The sequence below is a fragment of the Lissotriton helveticus genome, chromosome 6 (genome assembly GCF_964261635.1).
Source record: "Lissotriton helveticus chromosome 6, aLisHel1.1, whole genome shotgun sequence".
Lineage (NCBI taxonomy): Eukaryota > Metazoa > Chordata > Amphibia > Caudata > Salamandridae > Lissotriton > Lissotriton helveticus.
Window position 1 is genome coordinate 915,177,801 of NC_136067.1, and position 27,412 is coordinate 915,205,212.

Genomic DNA, 27,412 nt, shown 5'->3' on the forward strand with positions numbered 1-27,412 from the left:
GCCGGTGAGGAGTCCTGCGACGCGCCGAGCCTCAATGTCGGGCGGCCAACCTAGGTCGCGTCTCGCGTGCGTCTCCTGCATATACCCTTTCTAATCATGCATTGCCAGTTTGATTTGCAGCAAGCCTTGACCTATGTACATTTTAATGTAACCCTATGTTTATAATATGTCCCGAAGACTCCCTTCCTCTTGCTTTCTAAAAGGTGGGTAGATTTAAGATTGAAGACATTATACAGACAATATGATACAGCAGGAGAGAAGCAAGGAAATAAAATAATTAACAAAACAAAGTAAAACGATTTTTCAATCTTTTTTTTGTATTTTTTTCCTGTTCTTACCTCATTATTTTATAACGTGCATTGATGATATGCAATTCCTTACTAATATTTTGTGATTGGAATGTGACTGCAATTAACACTGAAATCCTTATTACCCAATTAATAGCTGTCAGAAATGAGGTCTCTAGTTGGCAGAAGTATGCAGCCTATCCAAGAAGGGACCACCACCCTAGTCAGGATAAGTCAGATACCCTAAGTTAACCTGTGCACCCCCTCTGGTAGCTTGGAACAGAGCAGTCAGGCTTAATTTAAGAGGCAATGTGAAAAGTGTTTGTGCAACACTTAATAAAGTAAAACAGTGAAAACACCACACAAAAATAATTCACACCTGGTTAGAGCTTCATTTATTGAACAGAACAAGACCAAAACAACAACAATCCAATAAGTAGAAACAGAGGTATGAATTTTTAAAGAACATCTTGAAATATAATGGTTAATAGCATATGCACCTACGGGGATATCTGGTCGTGCTGGGCCAGGTTAAATGTGAAAAGTCAAGTCGACAGCGATGGAGCGCAGGTCAGATACAGAAGCCACAAAGGCCCTTCTGAAACAGTACCTTCACGGAGAGAAGGCGTCGAGGAGCAGCGGTGAGGAGCGGATGAGGCGATGCGTTGTCAATCCGAAGGGCTGTAGTTGATGCGTTGGTTCTGATGCATTGTATGCACTGTTGACACTGTAGAGTCCCCGAAGCGGCAATGTGTCAGCGTTAAAGATTAATGTGTTGGTTCCAACTGGCACAAAGCAGGCAATGCATGGATTTTTGCCGAAACTGCCAGAAACCCCACCTCTCAGAGCCCAGGACTTGATTGACCCCGCTTGGGGGGGTAGGTCTCACAGGTGGCATGACTGTAGCACGGTTTAATTAAGTGTTTGATGTCCCTGAGAGTTAGGCAAGCCAGCAAGCCCTTAGAGCCATTTGGTTCGGGGAATGTAGAGAATCAGGTTAAGTCCTTCTCACCACCAAGCAAGGGGAAGCAGGCAGCAGGGCAGGCAGTCCATCAAATCCAGCAGAGTATCAGTGGTTTCAGCAGCACAGCAGTCCTTCTTCCTGGCAGAGTTTCCTCAGATCCGGAGTGTAATGAGTTGCTGTTGTCAGGGGTCCAGTACTTATACCCAGTTGTGCCTTTGAAGTGGGGTAGACTTCAAAGATAGACCTTTGAAGTACACAAGGTCCCTGCCCTGTCCTTCCTGTCCTGGCTACAGACTCACTACAAGGGGATTTGTAGCTCTTTGTGTGGGGACAGGTAAGGCCCTGTTCAGGTGCAAGGTTCAGCCTGGTTATGGGCAATCAGGATGTGAATGGCCCGTTAGGCACACCTCATCTCCCTTTGTGTGTGACTGTCTAGATGGAATGCACAAAGCCCAGCTGTCACCCATCACAGACATGCATTCAGAGACAGGCAGATGCACAGAATGGTTAAAGTGAGAAAATGTCAATGTTCTAAATGTAGAAAGGCAAAACTAGGGCATATGCCCTAGGCACAAGATGCACTAGTGTTGTTCACTCAAACAGTGTATATACAGCCTCATCTGTGAGGTTCGGACATTTGACACAGCCCATGGGCCAGTTACCCAGCAATTGAAACAACTTGAATATCTTATGCGTAGGGAGGTTGCCACTACTTTGATTCAGTATCGCAAAGCCAGCAGTATACCAAGGGGACGGCAATAGGCTATCAAACCAATGATGTTTAAATTAAACAAAAAGTTTAAGGACAAGTGGTATGCAATGCTCAATAAGTGCTCTTTAGACCTGATATTAATCATTATGGAACAACTATCCGCAGTTTTAGTGGGGTTTGAACAGGAAATCCGAGAGGTACAAGAATCTTTAACCCAGCGTTTGGAAGCAGAGCTTGAGATACTACTTTGGAGGGGATCAATGCTAAATTAGACGCACATGCACAGGAAATACATAAGCGCAAAGGCTGTAAGTTCAGGAGGGATACTTTTGACTATAAACTCGATGAGGTGTACTCTTGAGCAGAGGTTTACGCACAGAAGCGCAATTCTAGTCTAGTCTCCATCAGTGACACCTAGATAACCCAGGCACCAGTTCTTTTGACCTCTGGTTCCACAGAGAGTGAGGTAACAGCAGGTACTTCCACTGCACCTAAGGTTTCTTTTTGAGAAATAAGTCCAGCTGCCAACAAGCTACCATAAGGACCTACACCGGCACAGACAGATGCAGTAAAACCCGCAGAGGCCATAGATTTAGCAAAAACCACCAGCACAGGCAGGAGACAAAAGAAATAATAGTGGTTAATATATTATCCACTCCATTGACAAAATCACAGATGGCGGTCTTGAATAAGGGGATTTATTTTGTGCCTACTTTCCACACCAAGCCTTTCGACACTGAAGTCGCTTTGTACAAATTCACAAGGAAGTTACGTCTTGTACTTTTTCTCAAATTTGGATCATAGACCTGAAGACCAGAAGGTTTGTAGATACCGAGAATTCAAACCTAAGAGTACGTTTATTTCACCAACATTGCATAAGGTTATTGACACATTTGAGACTCTGGTCAAGAAAGATATGTCCAAACTACCAGTCCCCCCAATGAAGCACCAACATTTTACAAAATCTGACAAAGTGGCACTTCACTCACTGAGGTAGAATGAGTCACTGGTTTTCTTCCCAGCTGATAAAGGAAGGGCACTGGTTGCCATGGACCATGTGTTCAATGAGAATAAAGTTGAAATTGTGTTGTTGTACGAATCTACTTACCTACTCCTGACTCAAGATCCCACAGGGGAGTTTAAAGACACTCTTTTAAAGATATTGGCACATGCTAAAGACAGGGAATGGATCTCTGACAATATGTTGGAGTTTCTTTACATCCGACATCCTCGTCGACCTTGAATCTACATGCTCACAAAGATTCATAAAAATCTGAGCGACCCACCGTTTCGACCAATCGTGTCTGGATGTGGATCAATCCACGAGCCTCTGGGGCAATACCTAGATTCTTTCCTACAAGCCATTGTTCAAGCTGGTCCATCATATCTACAGTACACCACCCATCTTCTAAAACTTCTACAGGATTTGGTTGTACCAGAGATGTCAGAGATCTCGTTGTGCACGGTTGATGTGGTAGCCCTCTATACTTCCATTCCACATTCAGAGGGGATTGAATCTGTCAAATTGGCACTCCTCCAACAGGGGGAGATACAGGCAAACAAGGTTTTCCTGTGGGAATTATTGCAGTATTGTCTGTTTCGTAATTACTTCAGATGGAAACAAAGGTATTTTCTCCAAACCAATGGAACCTCCATGGGTTTTTCTGGGGCTCCCAGTTATGCCAATGTCTTTTTGATAAGATTCAAATCTAAACACATCCTAATGGATAGTAACTGGACGGATCACCTGATACTCTATTGCAGGTATATTGATGATATACTCATCATTTGGCATGGTAGACGTCAGGACCTAGAAGACTATTTGATTCTGTTGAATAACAGAAATATCAGGATCCAATTCACATCCAGCATGGTTCAAAGACGTATTTCTTATCTAGATGTCAACATAGACCATGAGGGTACTAGTATCAAAACCTCAGTGTTAATGAAATCAACTGATCATAACAACTCTTTGATACAGTAGTTTCCACCCCCGTCTCCGAAGCAGCATCTTCCTTATTCCCAGTTCCTGAGCATTAAACGGATTACCTCGGACACAGCACAATATGACACCGCATTGCATGAGTACAAATTATTATTTATTTATTTTTAGATTGAGGTTATCCCGCAGAGGTGATGATTGGTGCAGAGAAGCGGGCTCAGGCTCTACCAAGAGCAGACCTGTTGAAGTAGAGGGTTAAGGAGATAGCCAGAAGAGAAGTTTTTGTGTCCACTTACTCCACTCAGTCACTGTCAAGATCTCACCTGTCTTTTCTACAGGAACGTCAGGGAACTGAAGTATAGTCCGCAGCTTGTCCCAACCATCTTTTGTGTTTGTATTATGTCTAGCAACAAAAGGTAATCAGGTGAAAGAGGGAAACAAAACAAGGAAAGGAGGGAGGACACTCCTTCGTCACAACCCAGGAACTGAAGGAGTACGTCAAGGCAAATCAAAAAGGCTGTAGATAAGGGGGAACAAAGTTTTAGTTCATAAACATAACACACTGTATACACTTAAATCTCTAGTGAATCAATTCTTTTACCTAAAATTCCCTTCTTCAAATCTGGAACATAAAGGAGGGCAGTAGTATACCCACTTCAGTGTAATACTGTAATGTTTAGAAATATATTCATTGGGAGATGGGTAAAAATGAAGCTTATGAATGATTTCACCCCTGTGGTTTGCCCACCTTTACTAACTGTTGTAGCTACCCATGCTTTCTGGTGAAAAAATAATAATCAGCAAAACTTCAGTGTACTGCTCTCTTTCCCTTTTAGGTTCACCTAGGCCAACAATCAGAAGAGCAGCCGGTCACAAGATAAATCCTCAAATCTGGTGAGATGGAATTATTTGCAAAAAATAAATAAAAAGGCAGCGCAACGCACTGCTTATCGTAACCACGGATGGAGGAATTAACTTCTCTCTCTTTCTTTCTTTGCAGGATATCCAGGAAGTCCAAGGAGAAGCGTCCCAAGGAGCCAGAGGAAATCGCCCCCATGGAGGAACACGATGGCCGACCAACGTAGAAGTGAAGGGCCGCGATGCACAGGAAGTGACATAGGGAGGTAAGCGAAACCGGGAAAGGCAGGGCTTTAACATGCCCCACCTATCCCTGCACATGCGTCCCCATCGGAGGCCATCATTGTATTTCCAGAGCCTCCACGTTGGCAATCATGACAGTCACCAGCCATCAAGCTAGTGATTTAGAATCGTTGGGATCTTTTGCAATCTGAACCTGACTTTCATGGTCTTTTTATGGAGCCTCCCATTTTTGCATATGAGAGATCGCGCAAACTCAGAGAGATCTTATTGAGACCTAACATAGACATGGAAGTGGTACACAAAGCGATGCGCAAATCTTTCAATTGTTCCCATTGTAACAATGTGTTGACAGCTCATAGCATTTACCATCCATGGTCAGGGAAAAATATTAATTTGAATTTCAGGGCGGATTGCAACGGACAAAATGTTATCAACGCGATCAGATGCCCATGTGGGCTATACTACGTGGGCAAAATGGAGAGGTCACTAGGGACACGTATAACTGAGCATAAGAGTCGGATCATGACCTGGACCATTAGTTCACCACTTGCATGTCACTCAAATGATAACCATCATACCATTGCTCAACTCAGGTTTACCATTCCTGAAGTAGTTAAGATTCAAGCTGACAGGGATATGTGTCAAGTCTGCAAAGCGCAAGCGGCCGGTGGACTACAAAGATGGCCAACCCCCGCGTCTGCTCATGAGTGGGAGTCGGCCGAGGTGTCTTAAATCCAGCTGTTCCCGGGCAAGAACGCTTAACGTTCTAGCTTCGAGTCTGTGTAGTTGATTCCAGGTTCACTCACCTGTGCTTCCGGGTCTCCTCGTCTCTTTGTCGGCCCACTCCTCTTCTTGGCATCCTCGTTATATAATTTTCGGGTTCCTGGCATGAAAGTCCATCTAATCTTCACGGTCAGTTATGAATGTTATTGAAGGTTTCCTGCACTCAAGTCTTCCTATGCGGTGGGCTCCTATTTTATCCCATGTTAAAGGAAAGAAAAAGAGACATTATCAAACAAGAAATTAAATACTTACAGTAGTGGAATCGGTGTTGCTTGCAAGCATATTTACTTTAAGATACTTATCTAATTTATGCTCTGAGTTGATGGAGGGTTGTGTTTTCTATGTTTCTGATTAAATTCCTAAAAAGTTAAAGGAATGGATTAGTTGACTGTAGTCAAGGGACTTTATGTGATGGACATTATTGATAATCAAGATATGCAATTGGAGCATTCCTTACGAAAACTACTGGTGGGTTCCATTTCCGAAATTCCCTTATATCAGGCATACACATTGCAGTATGACAGTTATAATATATATCCTTACATGTTCTTCCTTTAACTAGGTGTCTATGTGCTAAGATACACCCCAGTTACCAGGATATACACGGAAGAAGGGAGCAGATCAGGTACATACACTAGACTAGACATCAGCGATATGCTATATCCAAGAGCTTAAACAGGGTTTATACTTACCTGTTTTCCCTATTCTTTTCACAGTGACACTATCTCCAATTGGGGTGCAAAGTGGGAACTCTGGGCCAGATGTAGGTCAGAAAAACGACAAATAACTGTGGGTCTAACGGTAAACTCAAAACATGCTAAGTGTAGCTGGCTATGTGTCTGCTACTCCTCTTGAGATAGAAGACAGACTGGACAGTTAACCACTGTGAAAAAATGTCCATCAGTTACGCGATTATGGGCGCCCAGTACATCATATGGTCTACTCCACAGTAGTATAACCACCACTCTATCACCATAGATCAATGTTGGAGATAAGGAGTGATGGGTGGATGTCTGGTAGATTGAGTTATCGTAACTGTGAGCAGTGCACAAAAATAAGAGTGTGAAAAATGATAAGTGTAAGATTGGATGGTGCATACAATTATTTTTTATTCTGGAGTCATGCACCTCCAAGGTTAAAAATGACGTGCAAGTAAGTCAGGTGGTTCAAACAAATACCTTCTGACTGGGCTATCTGGTCGACATGTTTCTGCGGTTACTGGTCAAGTGTTACCATCCGCTTCCTCAGGACCCATAAACTTAGTTGCTACTGCTGAATCAGTGATAAGTGAAAAAAGGACATTCTATAAACATAAAAAGTGTCACCTGTACACTTCCATTTTTCTCCTGTGAGTGTCCGTTTATGATATAGCCAGCGAATCCACATGTAATGAAAAACAAACAATAATAGCGCTCACATTAGTTAAGGCTATCCCAAATAGAATTGTTCCAATGATTATGATGCTGCCTCTAGGTCAGAATGACATTAGAGTGTCTCACATTGTTACAATAATCAATGTCTCACCTTAATTTGTAAGGGAAAACGCCTCACCTCACCTGGCAAACAGCTCAGGAAAATGAAGCACCGCTCTGTAGTGCAGAAAAAATATATACAAGATCAGTGTTAAAAGACAGTGTCAGGCAGTTACAGAAACACACCCTTAGCGGGTGCCCGGGTGGGCAGCCCACGAGGGGGGGGCAGTTATCTTATCGTGGTGCCCGCATTATGGCTTGGTTCAGTATATTCAGCACATGTATAACGTGCTTTCAAAAGTAAAATATTCAGACAAACATTTATTTGCAGAACTAAAAGCGTTCTGGAGCTGTCATATCGTTAATAGGTGTCTCCCTTAGCCGATCACCAAGGATCAATACCACTAAGTGTCTTGTTATAATGGTAGTCTCCAAATATTAGTGCTGTCAAAATAAATTACTATTAGTTAAGCAGCTAGCTGAAGTTAGACATGGACAGAATAGCGCTGGATAATACAAGCGCTCCCACCCATTAGAGCAAGCGGCATCTAGCGCACGCTGCTGATCTAACAAGGAGTTAAACAAAGCCCCTCCTGCTGCCTCACCTCTCCGTCGGTACTTCAGACAGCCGGCCGGGCTGTTTGGGGAGGTGCCGCGGGGGGCGACGTGCACTTCCTTATTGATTCTGTGCCTGCGCATTAGGTCATGCGCGCAGAGACCAGAACTACAAGTGCTCATGGGTAGTGTAGTTCGGCTAGGTTCCGCCGAGCGTTTCAGTGCGCGAGTACGTCAAGGGACTACAAAATTATTGGGAGTTGTAGTTTCAAGGGTGCCTGTCACTAGCGCTAGATTGAAAATGCCAAAATGCAGAGGAATTTCTAGCGTGATGACCCGTCAACAGAGCTAGGTATAAAATGCCAATATGCTGAGAGATTTCTAGCGTGATGACCAGGTCGAGTTGATTTTAATCACTTTGATAAGGGGGCTGAACGCCCTAGTGCGCGAGTTCATTAATGACTGCACTCGCCTCCGGAGAGCATGGATACATGGGCATCCCTTGATCGGGCTTAATTTATGCTGCGACTGTGCAGTCAGGTGTCAGTAGTAGCGTGGTGACATGATTAAGTCAATTCTGGCGCGGAGGCTCTTTTATTATTATACATCCCAGTGTTAGCCACCTATCAGTCATCGTCCTCTGTCTCTGATGGGTAAGGGATCAGTATGGAGCAGGGGATCAATATTAAGTCCTCAACATAATAATAAGACAACCATAAAACTAGCTGGACACCCCCTGTATTAGAGGGAATCACTAATGTCCATGCCTCAATCGACAGGACTCCTCTCAGGATAGTATCAGATGGCCAGTTAGGTAGACCTCTCAGAATGCATGCAATCATGGGATAGTACTTCTACAGTGTCATCCACGGGATGTCTTCGTTGAGCCCGCTCTTGTCGCAGTTGAGCTTATACACCCATTTTTGTTCGATTCTGAACAAGTACCTGGATATATCCGTGATGTGATTAGGAATGTTGGGTTGTTCTAACACAGTCCACTCGAAGTCCGTGGGTCTGTGCCCCACTTGGATGAAGTGATTGGTCAATCTTGTTGACTGCTTCTGGCACCTTATTGTGCTCTTATGCTCCGATATCCTTGTTCTGACCTTTCGGGTGGTCATACCAACATATCTCAGTGCGCAGGGGCAGGTGATAAGATAAATCAGATTACTGCTGTTGCAGTTGGTGAACCTCTTCTGCTCCCAAGGCCGATTGGTTCCTATATCTACAGAGGTAGTTCTTCTCGTCTGTGGACAGGCCGCGCAATTGCCACAAGGGTGGTGTCCCGTTACTGGTGGCATGTTCCAAACCGTACCCACTTGATGGATCGCCTTAGGCGGAGGTCTGGTGTGAACAAGTCTGTCTCTCAGACTAGTCGCTCTTTTGAAAGCAAATAGTGGTTGCGGAAGGGAATCTTCTCCGGTGTTTAAGATCCTCCAATGTTTACGGACGATGCGCTGTATGGCGTTGGATCTCGTGCTGAAAGTGTTGACACAAGTGAGCCTATCGTTCTTGGTCTTAGGGACTGGTGGTTCCGACAAGGCTTCCCTATTATTGTTAGCTGCTCTTTTCATTGAGCGCCGGATCAGTTTCTTGGGGTAGTTCCGTTCAGCCAGTTTAGATGCCAAATCGTCAGAGTACTTAGCCGTGTCCTCCTTGTTGGTGCAGTTCCGCTGCACTCGCAGAAACTGCCCATATGGGAGATTATCCCGTAGAGATTTAGGGTGACAGCTGGTGTACTGCAGTAGGGAATTGCGAGCCATAGGCTTTCTATAAAGCTCGGACTTCAGACCCTGTGGTGTAATCGTAATTAACAGGTCCAGGAAAGCCAAGGATTGTCGGCTACTCTCCAAGGTGAACCGTAGAAAAGGATTCTGCTCATTGAGCCAATTATGAAAATCGTGGAGGGATTGTTCATCGCCACGCCAAATCACCAGGATATCGTCGATATACCTCTTCCAAGTGCATATCGATTTCAAAAAAGGGTTCGTATTGATAAGAACCAGGTCTTGTTCAAACTTATGCATATACAAATTCGCCAGGGACGGAGCAAAAACGCTGCCCATGCTCGTCCCAGACGTCTGCAAGTAGAACTGGCCTTCGAACTCGAAGAAATTTTCTTTCATAGCAATCGTCGCCAGATTCATCACTAGTGGAATAGGTGTTATTGACTCCCACGTTAGATCGCCCAACAAAGACTCGATAGCCTCAAGTGTTTCGTTCTGGGGGATGGAAGTATACAGTGACTCCACGTCGAAGGATACCAGGTGATCAGTCAGGATGTTAAAATCAAGCTCTGGTAGCAGTCTTAGTAGGTCTTTGGTGTCCTGCAAATAAGTCGGCATCTGTTTAACCATACTATCCTGAGAGGAGTCCTGTCGATTGAGGCATGGACATTAGTGATTCCCTCTAATACAGGGGGTGTCCAGCTAGTTTTATGGTTGTCTTATTATTATGTTGAGGACTTAATATTGATCCCCTGCTCCATACTGATCCCTTACCCATCAGAGACAGAGGACGATGACTGATAGGTGGCTAACACTGGGATGTATAATAATAAAAGAGCCTCCGCGCCAGAATTGACTTAATCATGTCACCACGCTACTACTGACACCTGACTGCACAGTAGCAGCATAAATTAAGCCCGATCAAGGGATGCCCATGTATCCATGCTCTCCGGAGGCGAGTGCAGTCATTAATGAACTCGCGCACTAGGGCGTTCAGCCCCCTTATCAAAGTGATTAAAATCAACTCGACCTGGTCATCACGCTAGAAATCTCTCAGCATATTGGCATTTTATACCTAGCTCTGTTGACGGGTCATCACGCTAGAAATTCCTCTGCATTTTGGCATTTTCAATCTAGCGCTAGTGACAGGCACCCTTGAAACTACAACTCCCAATAATTTTGTAGTCCCTTGACGTACTCGCGCACTGAAACGCTCGGCGGAACCTAGCCGAACTACACTACCCATGAGCACTTGTAGTTCTGGTCTCTGCGCGCATGACCTAATGCGCAGGCACAGAATCAATAAGGAAGTGCACGTCGCCCCCCGCGGCACCTCCCCAAACAGCCCGGCCGGCTGTCTGAAGTACCGACGGAGAGGTGAGGCAGCAGGAGGGGCTTTGTTTAACTCCTTGTTAGATCAGCAGCGTGCGCTAGATGCCGCTTGCTCTAATGGGTGGGAGCGCTTGTATTATCCAGCGCTATTCTGTCCATGTCTAACTTCAGCTAGCTGCTTAACTAATAGTAATTTATTTTGACAGCACTAATATTTGGAGACTACCATTATAACAAGACACTTAGTGGTATTGATCCTTGGTGATCGGCTAAGGGAGACACCTATTAACGATATGACAGCTCCAGAACGCTTTTAGTTCTGCAAATAAATGTTTGTCTGAATATTTTACTTTTGAAAGCACGTTATACATGTGCTGAATATACTGAACCAAGCCATAATGCGGGCACCACGATAAGATAACTGCCCCCCCCTCGTGGGCTGCCCACCCGGGCACCCGCTAAGGGTGTGTTTCTGTAACTGCCTGACACTGTCTTTTAACACTGATCTTGTATATATTTTTTCTGCACTACAGAGCGGTGCTTCATTTTCCTGAGCTGTTTGCCAGGTGAGGTGAGGCGTTTTCCCTTACAAATTAAGGTGAGACATTGATTATTGTAACAATGTGAGACACTCTAATGTCATTCTGAGCTAGAGGCAGCATCATAATCATTGGAACAATTCTATTTGGGATAGCCTTAACTAATGTGAGCGCTATTATTGTTTGTTTTTCATTACATGTGGATTCGCTGGCTATATCATAAACGGACACTCACAGGAGAAAAATGGAAGTGTACAGGTGACACTTTTTATGTTTATAGAATGTCCTTTTTTCACTTATCACTGATTCAGCAGTAGCAACTAAGTTTATGGGTCCTGAGGAAGCGGATGGTAACACTTGACCAGTAACCGCAGAAACATGTCGACCAGATAGCCCAGTCAGAAGGTATTTGTTTGAACCACCTGACTTACTTGCAAGTCATTTTTAACCTTGGAGGTGCATGACTCCAGAATAAAAAATAATTGTATGCACCATCCAATCTTACACTTATCATTTTTCACACTCTTATTTTTGTGCACTGCTCACAGTTACGATAACTCAATCTACCAGACATCCACCCATCACTCCTTATCTCCAACATTGATCTATGGTGATAGAGTGGTGGTTATACTACTGTGGAGTAGACCATATGATGTACTGGGCGCCCATAATCGCGTAACTGATGGACATTTTTTCACAGTGGTTAACTGTCCAGTCTGTCTTCTATCTCAAGAGGAGTAGCAGACACATAGCCAGCTACACTTAGCATGTTTTGAGTTTACCGTTAGACCCACAGTTATTTGTCGTTTTTCTGAATGCTTATGTGGGGGATATAACTGTGCCCTGGTCTTAAAACACACCCCTTGAACCCCAGAATAATTGTTAGTTGATTGTAGTTCCAGATGTAGGTCACCAAATACCGGTCGGTGACGGCCGATTTCGGCCGTTACCGACCGGTATTTGGTGATTGAGATGTACGGGGCCTAAAATATACAGAATCGGTAAATTTACCGATTCAGTAAATTTACTGATTCTGTAAAATACCGATTCAGTAAATTTACCGAATCGGTAAATCTATATGTAGGTGGCACTGAAAACAGTGCCACAGGCCCCTAAGAATTCATTATTTACCATGTAATACTGGTAAATAACGAATTCCTGTGTACATGCACATCTGTGCATGTACACCTGTGCCATGTGACACACATACATGCCCTTAGGGCAGAGGTCTTCAAACTTTTTTAGGTTTAGCCCCTCCAGCTGAATTTTTTTAGATGTTGGGGCCCCCCCACCACCTGACAGAAATTTCTGGAATCTGGTACACTACATAATCGACTGCCATCTGCATATCCAAGGCCATATCCGGCAAATAATGTTAAACAGAGTAAGAGTGTTTAGTAAACTGCAGGTTTGTGAGTGGGTGTGGTTAAATGACAGAGGCTTATTAACCAGTCCAAATCAAATTTTTCCACGATAAATTGTGCGCAAATTGTTTTTAACTAGGGATTTCCGTATGCAGTTGAGTCATAATGGGACAGTGCTATCTGGAGCAGCCCATTCACCTCCAAAGTAATTACCCTCAAGTCAGGTAAATACCTTTCCCTCCATAGCAAGCAAGGAAGGAAAGGCTAGCACATTTATTTTAAAAAGCAGGATCTCACAGGGTGCAGACATCCCTTCCTGTGATGTCCTGTGACACCAATGCGCATTGCTTATGCTAATAAGTCCCCCCACTTGTTTTTCTTTTAGGACTTATGCCCTGAGTGGGGGTTTAGGACACATGTCAGGCTTATGTTTAAAAAATAGAACTAATAAAAACTGAATGATGTTGCCTATTTTACTTTAGAGCAATGTTGTCTGACAGACTTTCTAGTGATCAAATGAATCAAGGTCCAGCTGCACAGTGAACTGGCAGCATTGCAGTGCATTTAAATTCAGCGGAGGCCGATGCAGGTAAGTGCGATGGGACGGCAGCGGGGAAGTCGACAGAAGATGGAATAGGTCAAATTAAATAAATAAATAAAACCTATTTGGTCCCCCCGCCCCACTCCACTGCCCCACCGCGCTTGTCTGCACCTGCCACGACTGATTTGTGCGCCTCCAGGGAGTGGGTCTAGGCAGAGAGTAGAAAAGACTGTTACAGGCTGAAAGGGTTTGTGGTGGATGCCCAAAGGCAGTGCTTAATTAATAATAATAATAAAAGTACAGGTGCCAAAGCTTTTATTACGTCACTTCTGCCAGCATGGTCTTTTGCCAGAGCGGCTGTTTGCCAGGACTGACAAGTCCTGAACGAACCAACACACGCCTCCTTCTTCATTCACCCTCTTATTTCTGCCTCTGTCTCATTCTTGCAGGTTGTTTTTTATCTCTGCTTTATCCCTTTGTCACTGTTTTCACAGCTTTCTTGCCCTTTTTCTTTCACCCTATTCTGCTTTGCTCTCACTTGGTCAAAGTTGGATGCTGAAAAAGAATTCTTGGTTCCTAAAAATGAGTAACTGGGGCCACCAACTTCCACTTCCGATATAAAGGAAGCGCTGCCCACATTGGAGTCAGGTCAGGAATGGACTAGTTGGAAGCACTGTTTGTAAGATCACCCTTTGCCCCAGAACTACCCTTGGCCCAGTCGCCTATGCGCTACAACGTTAATCATGTTGTCATTTGTGTTCATTGCCTTTATGCTTCTGATTACATTACTATACAATTGTATGCCGCGTAAAGTGCAGACATTCGGTCAGGCAACAAGTGGTGCTGTACAGAGGTGATAAAGTAAGAAATAAATATAAGGCGTGAATTGCGCACGTTGCTAGAAATCCTTCCGTTCGACACAGGCATGGAAAGGCTGCTGAAATTTCCCATCATCAAACGCTCTCTTCTGCCTTTCCGCAAGACTGGAGAAACCCTACTTCTGAAGCACATTGTTGCAAGATCACTATAAAGCATTTATTTGGGAGCAAAATGTGACAGCTGCAAATTGTGCGAGCTAGCCACACTTGCAGTTCACAGAGCTGCCCATTTGCTACTGGCACAAAATGAGCATGGCACAATCAGTGCATGTAAATGTTAAAACAAATATATTGAATATTAAGGTTCAGGGCCACATGCTGAAATGATGTCAACCTTGTCACTGACGAGAATGGCATACCTTTTTATGTTACATCTGAGGCTCCCAGCACCATTTCCACTTGCATTACATTCACTTAGTACAAATAAAATGGTAGGTGCTGAATTGATTACACTCATGTGAGGGAATCTCAGCTGCCAAACCCCACAGTAGCATGAGCCAACTGCCTTTCATTTGTCCCCTAAGACATTTGTTTTCAGCCTATTATAAAGAAAGATTAGTCTTCAAAGTGTGCTCTTTGAGCACAATGTATAAAAAACATGAAAATAGCTACATTAAATGTACACTTTTGTAATTTTTTAAGAAAACCCTGAGTGTATGGCATGCCCATACTTAATGTAATTTAAAGAGAAACTTTGTTTCCTTTCTGTGAAAAATGAACCATCCCTGCACAGTTCATTTCCAGAGCTGCAATGTTTCGCTTTCGGTTTCACAGCACAGGAACATTTCAGCTCTTGGAATTCGCTTTCTTTCAAAATAACTTTCTTTCGAACGATTAGGATACAGTGAAAGGTTAGCTCTTACAGTGGAGTTGGCGCCTCCTTTCGCGCCCGCTTTCTTTCAAAATAGCTTTCTTTCGAACGATTAGGAAACAGTGAAAGGTTAGCTCTTATAGTGGAGTTTGCGCCCCCCCTGAGATGGTGTTGCGCCCCCCTAGGGGGGTGCGCCCCACAGATTGAAGAACTCTGCCTTAGGGCATGTATGTGTGCCACATGGCACACAAGCCAGAATCAGGGGTGCAACAGGGTGTCAAAGCAACACCCTGTCACCCTTGAAACTTCGGTAATTTTACAGAATCGGCATTTACCGATTCGGTAATTGCCATTGGTTCCTATGGGCCTCAAGGCCCATAGGAATCAGTGGTAATTACCGAATCGGTAAATACAGATTCGGTAATTGCCGAATTTTGCTGATTTGTTAATGTATTCGGTAAATATACCTACATAACATTTACCGATTTGTAAATACCGAAGCGGTAAAATTCAGTATTTACCAATCAGTAAATTCTGATTACCTAAATCTAGCCCTTTGTGTGCTTTCTCCCTGTTTTCTTCCCTTCTTCCCCGGGTTTCTGTTTGTACTTTGACTACTTTGGGTACATTAGATGACCAGGTGAAGTTGAGGAGTTATTCATCATTAGCATGACATTCCTGCGGAAACGTAAGTAACCTTGACAATATGTCTAAGCTGTTAACTCAACGTGAGAGCTACTGGATTCGCTTTTTTGACACTCTCATACCAAGGATTTAGAGTGACTCAATAAGCAGAAAATAATTTTTGCTTTTCAACGATCCAAGAATTTAAAAGAACTGCTATCTAAAAAAGCCAAGAAAGACTGTTCCTTGAAATTCAAAGGGATGCAAACTTGTGGAAACTGTACACATTGCAACAATGTCATGAAAGGTAAAACACTGACTCACCCCTCACAAGGCAATAAGATGGATTGAAACACAATAGTACCTGTGACACCAAAAATGTGGTATATGCCATAAAATGCCCATGTGGCAAAATGTATGTGGGAATTACTGAGAGAAAACTGAAAGTTGTTTAACGTAACATAAAAGTAACATCAGACTTATGAATGAAAAATCGACAGTAGCCATGCATTGGTTAGATGCTGGACATAACGTGTCCCAATTAAGATTTACTGTACTTGAATCTGTAGGAATTGACCTGGGGACCGACCCTCACAAAAGGCTTTTGCATGCAGAATACTTCTGGATAAAAAAATTGAACACTCTACAACCTTAAAGGGCTGAACGACCGTATGGAACTGTCTTGTTTCTTATAATTGTTTCTTACTATTGTTTAATTTTTAATTTTGGTCACAATTATTGTAGTTTAAGAAGTATATTGATTTCACCAAGATCTCACACAGTTTCAGAATGCTGCCTTCTACATTGCACTTTAAAGTGTAATGACCACAACCATTCAGCGCCCAAATTCATCCACCAAAATATAGTTGTTCTAACTCATATCATACATTCAGGCTTTTTCACACTGGATAACACACAACTTTATTAGACGTGCCGCTAACACGAACGCTGTCTCTTTAATATTCCTAAGACATACGGTCACGTGACCACGTCACGACGTGTGTCTTACGCAGTGGCAGGATAATCTCCTGCAGAGATGGGCGCGAACGCCGGTTAACTCGGAGCAGGCCCGTTAGTAAATCTGAAGTAAGTTATCCATTACCGCATTTTGTTGTAATTGTGCTGTAGCACATCTAGACCGTTCGAAATGGTTGGGCTGTAGAACGCTGAAATCATCATTGTAATACACGAAGAGTGAGCATTCTCGTTGCGCGGAGTAGGCTTAGATTGGTTAACGTTATTGTCAGGATGTTGTATTTACTGACAGGCACACATACAGTGAGTATTTTTAAGTTACTGGTTTGAACATTAACGTTTCTATGTTCTTTTAACACATAACACTGAACTACAATTCAGGTGTAGCTTGAGGTTTTACACAGCACACAACAATGGCGCATTCATTGATTTGATGAGGAAAGAAAATAGTAGAGGCTTAGAATTCTTTTTTGGACTTTATTAGACCACAACTAGAACAGTTATGACATGTTAATAGTTTGTTTTTTGACACTTTACCATGAGATTGATGATTAATTTAGCTTCCTGTTTAATTTACACAGACCCCTGAAGAAGGGTCCAGTCCGTGACCCGAAATGCATTGGGTGATGATTCTCATGAAATGAATATTATGAATTGAAAATATCGACATTTTGAAGAACTTATGATTATAAAGAAAATAAAGAAGATTGAAATCCATTAACTTGTGGATGGTTATTAAGCAGCAATCCTTTGAAGTAACGATAAGGAACCAACAAGGTTCCAAGTAAAGAGTGCTCACATTCTCCATGGTAGGATTCTCCCACCTGACCAGTTTACTATGATTTTGAGGCACCTTGACCAAGTGTAATGATGGAGCAGCACTAACCTGAAATTTAGTTGAATACAGATCATTAAAAGAATGGTGTGCGTGGAGCAGCGTTGTTCATTTTCAAACATGGCCCTTCTGCCATAATGTTTTCCTCATTCTGGGTAAAATAAACGAAACAAATTAACGCGGAATTACAGTGGCCACTTTATGGCTCCTTTAATTCTCAAGTTCTCGCCAAACTAGAGGAACAATTAATGAAAGAAAAATGCGCCCGTCTATGTTTGAATCTGTCCGATTTTGGAGGAAAGAGATAAAGCAGAGAGCTAGAAAGCAGAAGGCTCAAGAAAGAAAATAAGAACGTATGTCAATGGCCGACCACGCCAGAGAAAATTTACAAAATCAAATGACAAAATCAGTAGAAATAGCCGATAGGGAGCATTGGGCCCGGGTACAAAAAATGTTATCTAGCTCGTGAGGAGAAAGGAAAGGGTCATATGGAAGGGGGAGAAGAAGGTGATTCCTTGCTTGATAGCATGCTAGAAAGCCCTCCTGCATATGCCCCAATGTACCCTGCCATGACACCTCACACCCCGCATGTCCCCCGCCACAGCCCACTCCCGCCCCCACTGCCCCTGTTACTGTTCTCCCTGTCACACCATCCCTCCTGATTTTTCCTATGACACCGACCACGCCCGCTAACCCTGTCCTCGCTGCGGGAATGACAATAAGTCTCCATCCACCCAACCCCTGCGGCTTTACCCCTACACGCCCTTTTCCTGCTTCCCCGTGGTCTACAGTTATGCCGGATTTATATATATTGTTGAATTCCCCCCAGACTGGCCTCCTTGCATTCTGCAGTCAGCTTTTCGTCCCTTCGAGAAAATGACCTACAGAGGCAACAGTGTGAATGTTGGATAAATAACGGGAATATTTATGCCTTTAAAGAAATATGGTCCACCTTTTCCCAGTGGACTATTATGGAACAGACAACCTGGGCTGAATACATGTGTACCCTGGTTATGCAAAGATTTGAGAATGCGCTTATGCAGATACCCACCGGATTAATGGACCTTAGGTGGCAAAAAAATAGAGGGGATGTTTGGCACTATGTCTGCTTTAATGGCTTACCGTGATATGACCGCTTTTCCCAACACCCCTCTAGAAACAGCTATGCCAATGAGAGAGGCGGCCCCTGTCTTTGTGAACGCACTTACCGATGCCCAAAATAATCCCCGAGGGGCTGTTGAGGCACACTGGCACAGGCTTTGGATTCATGTTCCTTGGAAAAGGTCAGAAGTAATGCAGTTAAAAGGACAATTACCAGATCCCCGGAAGAATCCGGATGCCTTTTACAGAGAATTAGGTGAGATTATATCTGCAGGTACTCTCGTTCTTGAGGATATAGATTTACTTTTTGGTACAGCTCTCCCCACTGAAATTTGGGACAAAATAAAACATACTGACCATGAAGTAGCGTTGGGAGGAAAATGGGCTGACCTAGAGGCTATGGAAGAAGCAAGGGTAGGAAGGACTAAACCATGAGCTGCCATCCTGACTTTGCCCGATAAAATAATAACGTTTATGAAAACACTTTTGCCAGAAAGTGACATTAAATGGGATAAAATAAACACCAGTAGGCAGCGAAAAGATGAGAATGTGGCTGACTTTTTTACCCATTTTGAGACTGAATACAAGGGACATACGGGCACATGCATCATTGTAGGATTTTGCACTTCCTAAATTGCGAAAATCAAAGAATCGCAATTTAGGAATTGCAAAATCCTATGCATCAAGAAATCCTAAAAGTTTTTAGGATTTCTTAATTTTCGGAAATTGCGATTCCTTAATTGCGAATCGCAATTAAGGAATGGCATTACATTGATTCCTATGGGCCTAGAGGCCCATAGGAATCAATGCCGTTTTGCATTTTTTTTTTGCACTCGCTATTTGTTGATGCATTGCAAGGGAGCAGAGGGGGGTCCAAAGGACCCCCCCTGCACCCCTGAAATGTATTTTAAAGTGCATGTTTCACACACACATGTCCTAAGGACATGTGTGTCTGTAACATGAAAGTTTAAAAAATGCATTTTTTTGCTTTTTTAAAGATTTTCGCAAATTAACACAACGGTCAACCTCGTGTTAATTTGCACTTCCTATTTCAAAATTCGTAATTTTTAAAAAAATGATGCATTGCATTTAAGGAATCGCACAAATTCGATTCCTTAAATGCATTCGCATTTTTAGGAAATGCAAAAAATAGCGAATTTTGAAACTCTGTTTCATGCATCCCAAAAACGTATTTAGGAAGCGCAAACGGCCGAATTTACCGATTCGCACCGTTTGCACTTCCTAAATAGGTTGATGCATGTGCCCGATAGTGGTTTGGATTCCCGGACCCCAGGTTCTGGCCCAGTATTTGTCGATAAGTTTGTTAGCAACTTGCTTCCTGAGATCTCCACCAGGCTTAAGAAAGTTGAAAGAATGTGGTCTGCCCAAACTATGACTGGTATCTTGACTATGGCACAATAGCACGAGAAAAGGGAGAATGAAGATAGAGAATAGGAAAGTAAGAAGGTTAGGGATCTTAAGACAAAGACACTTCTGCTGCAGGCTTACCCTCCCCGAGGTCCCGATGCCCGCTGGAGGCCGACTAGGGACCATGGCCCGCCCCATCCACAGGATAAAGAACGCAGGCCCAGGGATGGCGCTCCCATCCAGCAGCACCCGACCAATAGGTTTGATGGGTACAAAGCAACACGCACTTATTACAATGATGATTATGATGCAGTTGATGAGACAGGGTCCTACCAAGCAAAGGACAGCCAGGAAAGGGGTATTACCAGAGTGCAAATTCCAGTGGATGAAAGGGGCCCGTATGTTCAAATGTCAGTTGTCGGGAACAATCAGAATTTTCTTTTGGATACTGGGACCACAAGGTCTTCTATTGCATGTCTGTCAGTCCCAGAGGCACCCCTTTCTGGTAATATGAATGTCTCTGTGGGTTTTGCAGGAACACCTGTGACCAGCCCTCTCTCTGAACCCCTTCCTCTCGATATTGGCCCTGCACATGTTGCCCCTCCCTTTGTCCTTACTACAGGTTGTAGTGAAAACTTGTTAGGCATGGTTTTACTGAAAGATCTGTATGCAACCATATCATGTAGTCCCCAAGGTGTATCCCTAACAATTTCCCCCACCGCAGCTTCCTATATGTATCTATCAGGTCCCCTCCCACCAGAGTTGCAGTCTTTACCTTCCTCCCTCTAGGCATCATCAGACACTGATGTAGGGTGTCTCAACATATCCCCTCATGTGGTACGCATCCAGCCAGGTGCACTTCTCCCCCGCCTCCGGCAGTATCGACTGCCCGCGGAAGGAGAAATGGCCCTTTCAACAATAATATCTGAATTAATGGAAAAGGACGTAGTGGAGGAGACACGTGGCAATATCTGTAACAGTCCCATTATTCCCGTTCTTAAAAAGACCAATGGAGATGCTCTCTCCCCTAAAATATACAGATTTGTGATTGACCTGAGGGCCCTTAACAAAATAACAATCTCCCAATATCCTGTTGTCCACGACATTACAGCCCTCTTAACGATGGTCCCCTCTGATGCCACGCACTTTTCTGTCATAGACCTGAAGAATGTTTTTTTCAGCATTCCTATACGTCCTGACAGCAGACATTTTTCTGGTTTCTCCATCGGTGGGCGAAGTTTTATGTTCTGCCGCGCCCCTCAAGGTTTCACCGAGAGCCCCAGTATTTATAGTCAAGCCCTAAAAAGTCAACTAGATTCCTTGGAACTCCCTGATAATTCCACACTATTGCAATATGTAGATGACCTCCTCATTGCTGCAAATTCTGCCCCAGCATGAAAAGAAGCTACTCTCTGTTTGTTATGCCACCTTGCCCTCCATAATCACAAAGGGGCTGATTTACAAGGCCCTTGCGCCACTTTTGCGTCGTTTTTTAACATGTTAAAAATGACGCAAAAGTGGCGCAGGGGGCTTGTAAATCTGCCCCAAAGTCTCTTTGAAAAAGCTTCAGTTTTGTCAAGAGAAGGTGATGCTCTGCCCTTAGCCCTACTATCCACAAGAACAACGGCCCACACCAGAATAGGGCTATCCCCTCATGAAATTGTGTTCGGGAGGCCTGCCAATGTATGGGGTGTCCTGCGGCCTAAGAAACTGTCTGACGTTGAATACCCTGTATTAACTGATTATCTGTACAGTCTGACTAATACCTTTTGTACTCTTTATCACCAGGTGCATGAGGCCATACCTAACAAAAGCGAGGGCCCAGGACACGTCATCCAACCTGGGGATTGGGTCTTGGTGAAAAAATGTAAATGGACTAAGAGCCTCGAGCCCCGCTGGACACAGCCCCGTCAGATGTTACTGGCCACCCGCACTGCTGTGAAAGTAGAAGGTCGGAAGAATTGGGTGCATTAGTCGTACTGCAGGCGTGTGCCTCTGCCCCTCCCCTATGATCAGTGGGTGAGGAAAGGACAAGGAGACTCAGAAACAGAAACAGTCCCGACGATTGTCCCATTCAGCGATGCCAGACTGCATTCTACATCCACGGAAGCAGAGAATGACAGCATACTGAAAGGAAGGGTGGAACCCTTCCTTAACTCTGCTCAACACCAAGAACAATAGTTTCCCGACCATTCTGTCCCTACTTCCGACTGATACATCTTGCGCCCCCAAGGGAAGGCTTGCCCTTGACTTCGCCAAGTACCTATGGGCTATAGGGCTGTGATCTTCTTCGGCTGAGAGTAGTGCTGGTGTGTCAGGCTAAGGTACACCATAGGTCCCTTGCCACCTGCGCCCAGTGAAGCAACCACCAATCACAGACAGCCACTAGAGGCCCCTGGCTTAGCACAATGGCAGCCGTCCAAAAACCCCGAATCCAGAAACAAGATGTCAGTCTCCGACATAGTAAATGCTTCATGGCCACCGTGGTGACGCTGTTTGTCTACAAGAAACCGATGGCCTTATGAATTTTGACATTTCTTAAAGTATTTGCCACTCAATGGCAAAAGGAGGGTCTGAGGAAAAGTGTTCTTCTGATCGGCATCATTTGTACCGAGACTCCATTGCTTTTCATTGCCATCTCGTGTCAAACACTTCTACATGACCCACCTGGTTGTTTCTGCTGATGCCTGAGGAAAATCTAACTAACACGACAACAGCCATCTTGCAGCCTGCATTTCTGCCCAGGAACTGTCGCATACCCAACCCCCTCTGTTCGTGCAGTTCAACAGAAAGCCATGAGACATTCACACCCTGTGTAAATGATTTGTTTTCCATGTCCTGCTCCCAGCCTGGTAAACATCCTTGACACCGTGATCAGGTTATCTGGACAATGGTCTGACTGCTGGGCCTTGATCAGGGTGATTAAACAATGACCTGAAAGACCGGGCTTTGATCAAGGTGATTAAATAATGACCTGAAAGACTGAGCCTTGATCAAGCCGAGTGAACAAGCCTTGACCAGGTCACCATCTACAAACTTCGTTTGGATCTGGTTACCAACTACAAACACTGCCCTGATTGAACAATGAACTAACAGCCAAAAGACTGAGATGAAAAAGTATAAGAGGCTTGTAAGCTGCGGAGTAAAGCAGCAGCCTCCTCTGTCTTGTTTCTGACGAGCTTGGGACTCTGTTCCATAGCCCGGGCTATTTGAATAAATCTGGTTCCTCCTGCAGACGAAGGCTCCTGTGTCTCCTTTTACTACGTATGAAGGGTATGGAAGTCTTGGGCGGTTCCCCCACCGCCGAGACCCAGTGAGTGGGTTAATCCGGTTCTTCATCACGTTTGTGCATTTTCCATTGTGCACTGTACATAGTGTACCCTGCTTTTATTGTATTCTTGCATATTCTCCATGCAGTATAGTCATTGATCATCACCTGTATTCTCATCATGGAAACCGTATCAGTATCATGTTTTTAAGTTTGGGGTTCTTTAGCACAATGGACTATACGGGGCGCCATACAGTGTTCATACAAGATTATCTATACCTTCAATGTGGTACATGATCTGATCGTGTAAGTATTAATTGCCCAAAGGGATATTTTCACTCTGTATGTTTTCTTCAATTTATTTAGTCCCATTTGTACAATGTTCTGTATACCACATCAGTTGCCTATGTCATAATTTTTCTAAAGATAGTACTCATTTGTTTTTATTATCCTTTTCTTGTAGCCTTTCCGTTTCCTTTTGTGCATCAACTGTCTTACAGCATATCAGTACCATATACGATTTGTTGTTGTTTGTTTATTTTAACCTATGTACTCATGACGTGTTTCTTATCCTCTCTTCAATTGTAGACACATCACTCGATTTGAGCAAGTTTGTTCTTTGGTCAGGTGACGCTGTTTTGGAGTTTTGTTCTTCAACATATATATCTTACCATTAGTCTGCTCTAAACCTTTGGGATACTTCTCTTTTAGTCTTCTTTTCATTTCTTTGAACACAGAGGAGGGCTGTCCCCTCCCCTCGCAGTGGTCGCGAGCAGCATGATTATTTAAATACGCAAGTTTCGTCTAATGCTGGTTGATTCACTGTTTCCTGACACCGGGTGCAGTTGACGAAGCTTTCACGCGTTTAAGCACTGTTTTTCAGAGTGGGAGCCACACGTGGCTGGATATGGCTGTGTTTAACTTTTGTAACGGAGGAGTAGTAGGTGGTGTTTATTCTCCCCTAATTTGGTATATACTGTACTTATGCTTGCAGTGGTAATGTGTATGCGTGACCACGTATCACCTTGTTTTGCAGCTTTGGGTCACAGCTGGCAAGTCGGAGAGGCTTCTCCTGCACTACATTCATTTGGGACATTAGTTAGCTGAGCGGACGGCGCATGGGGCTGTCCGCGCTCTGTCTCTGTTTTTAAGCAGTGCAGAGTGTAGGAGTGGATTGATGCTCAGCGTGGTCACACTTGAGAATGTCACTTAGTTTCACTATCACCACATGTACAGATATTTTCACGCACACACCGATTCCCCTGCCGGTGTCTTGCCTCTGGGTTGTGTTGCTTGGAGTTAGTAGGTGCGTACAGTCACTTAATCAATTGTTGGCATGGGTATGATAAACACGCACAGATGGGATTTTGCAATGTCTTAGTATTCACATTGTAGGCATAAGTAAGATTCACTAAGCACCATGCACGGAGACGTTGGTTTTAGCGATTTCACTTTTGGATATGGGACAAACTTGGTAATTGCACCACCTGTTCTTTCATTCTATCTTTTTTCAACCTTTTCAGGTTCTACCTCAATTCTTCTAAATAGGGTTGTCTGTTTTCTCTTACAGATATTCATGAATGTTAAATTCTAACACCTTGGATGCTCGCCTCAAAAGATGTAATGGCTGTTATTTAAAAGCTTTTGTTTGGATGAATAGGAAATGATGTATTATTATTTGCTCATAGAACCCCTGAAGAAGGGCTATTTTTTATGCCCGAAATGCATTGGGATTTGTAAAATCTACGTGGGAACTATTAGAACACCATCTATATTCATGTGGAATGGATTTCATACGAAGCACCTGCGCTTGCATAATAAATTATGAAGGAGTCATACTCAGCATCTCATGGATGATTCCTAAGCAGTAGCACTTACGAGGTTCAGGGGCAGTTCGCTGTTTTTAACTCTGTGTTTTTTCTGTGATAAATTAACTGTTTTTAAACTGTGTTATATTAGATTTATTTCATGTGGCACCAGGGCTTTTTGCACTACCCTGCTCAGCTGTAATGAGGGTCTTTTATTTGACCTTTATCTGGTGATTGGTGACCTTCTCTGGCAACTTCTCCCCGGTCCACCGCAGCCATTAGCGGGCTGATTGAGTGGAAGGAGTCTCACTACACCGATTACTCACTTCCGGCGGCCCGTATTTCTTCCGCCATCTTGGGAGGAGGCAGTCTAGTTGCCCGGAATTAGACCAGTGGCACGCGGAAGAGCAGCAGACGCACGCAGCGGGCTGGCCGGCAGCGCCTGAAAGCACGGCAAAGGCAAGCCCGTCTGCACCCGTCCACGCCAGATTGTCTCCAGACACCAGAGATGCTGCCAATTTCACAGAGGGTTTCCAGACATTCACCTGTAGTGACCTGCTTGCGGTCAAAAAATTTGTAAGCATTAGGGAATAGCCTTTGGGTGATTTACCTGAGGGCCCCTTTTGCTGTAAATGCTGTGGTTTTGACTCCTGGGCCACAACACCAATATGTACTCCTCCTCCCCCACTCAGGGATGTGATTAAAATCCTCAGCCTTAACTGACGCTCTCTAGTCAAACACTCAGCAGATATTTATGATCCGCCGTAAGACTATTCCCCTGACGTCCTTTTTTCTAACTGAAAGATGGCTCTCTGATGTTATGGTTGCTGAGCCAGGTTTGGCACTCCCGAGGGCTATAGCATTTTGACCCTCAGCATAGTGACAAGAGGTGAAGGCATTGCATTCATCTTCAAATCCTGCTATCCTTGCACACTGGAGATAGAGACTGAGGCTGGCTGTGATTGTGCACGTTTCAGGGTTTCCTTCAGCCCCAATTACACCATGTTAGGGCTTCTAGTATATCAACCACCTGAGCCAACCAAAAACTTTAGGACTGCACTCATTGAAGAGGTTAGCTCCCTGGCTCTGAGTGCTGCTAACTTCAGTATCCTTGGGAATCTAAATTTACATCTAGATAATCCTTTGGACGCGGATACGGCTAACTTTGTCAGTTAATCCAACTGGTTGCAGGACCCACCCACTCTGCTGGCCATTTGTTGGACCCGGTCTTCACTAACCTATCCTCCCTCACAGTTCACACCACCATCCTGATGTGTTGGACCGACCACTACCTGGTCTCCATGTCTCTCCAGGGTGTCACACCATCCGGAAAATGGGTCAAAAATCTTCCTTTAAGAGCCCATGGCACAAACTAAACTGGGACCAACTAGGTGTCCTTCTCTTCACAAACAGTCCCAGTCTGCTCGCTGACCCGAGGCTGCCAATACAATGCTCTGTGATTGGATTCTTCAGACACTGGATGCATTAATCCCAGCCAAGTGGTCTAAGAACCACAAACATAAATCTAGCGCTTGGTACAATGACAAACTTGTGACCATTCGCAAGGCAAGTAAAAGGCTAGAGCGAATCTGGAGACGGGACTTCGACACAGCCGCAAAGGGGAATTATTGGGCTGCTATTAAAAGCTACCACAGGGCCATTCAATCTGAACGGGCGGCTTTTTATGCACAGAAAATCTGAGAGAGTTGCAACCCAGCGAAGAGTATCTTCTCAATACTCACAGACCTTAAATCACAAAATCCCTCTACAGCACCTCGAATCAAGTCGGATCAGCAGTGTTAAGACCTCACCACCTTCTTTATTAAGAAGGTGGAAAATATCTATAATTCTTTTCAGCTGGTCCAAACGGGCTAGTGTGCTGGACCTAGTCCCTGCAATACCTGCACCCTGGCAGCCTTTCCTCCAATCTCTCAAAAGCAGCTGCTTTCATTACGCAGCAAAATTAAATCTGGCTCTCCGGCTGACCTTCTCAAGCCTAATCAATTTAGGAAAATTCTGCCGGTGCTCCTGGCACCTCTGGGCCAGGTGATTAATAGGTCTCTTGCCACAGCAGTTCCTAGGGCATGGAAACAGGCCAAGTTGGTGCCTCTGCTCAAAAAACCCACCTTGGACCCATCTAAGGCTGAGAATTTCCCTTCTGCCATGGGCATCTAAGATCACCGAGGCCTACATCGATTCCTTATTAACAGATTTCCTGAACACCAACAACATCTTAGACCCCTTCCAGAATAGTTTCCGTCCTGACCACAGCACAGAGTGAGGTACTGAAATTCTGAACCTTGTTATAAAAGTCTTCGTATTATGACTATTTTGGTATCAGCAGGCCGAATATGGCGAGTACAAGATGTATGAGTATTTTCGTCCTCTTCGAGTGATGAGATCACCATGAAATCAGGGAGTCCGT

General features: G+C 44.1%; 1 long non-coding RNA gene across 2 annotated transcripts in view; it reads left to right on the plus strand.

The window, feature by feature from the left end:
* Positions 1 to 22,278, plus strand: part of LOC144761600 (uncharacterized) — a 285,477-nt gene extending 263,199 nt beyond the window's left edge. For both annotated transcript variants that reach the window (XR_013595800.1, XR_013595801.1), the window contains exons 2-4: positions 4,742 to 4,799; positions 4,906 to 5,029; positions 21,700 to 22,278. This is a non-coding gene — a long non-coding RNA (uncharacterized LOC144761600). The remainder of the gene's footprint in view (positions 1 to 4,741; positions 4,800 to 4,905; positions 5,030 to 21,699) is intronic.
* Positions 22,279 to 27,412: the final 5,134 nt, after the last annotated feature.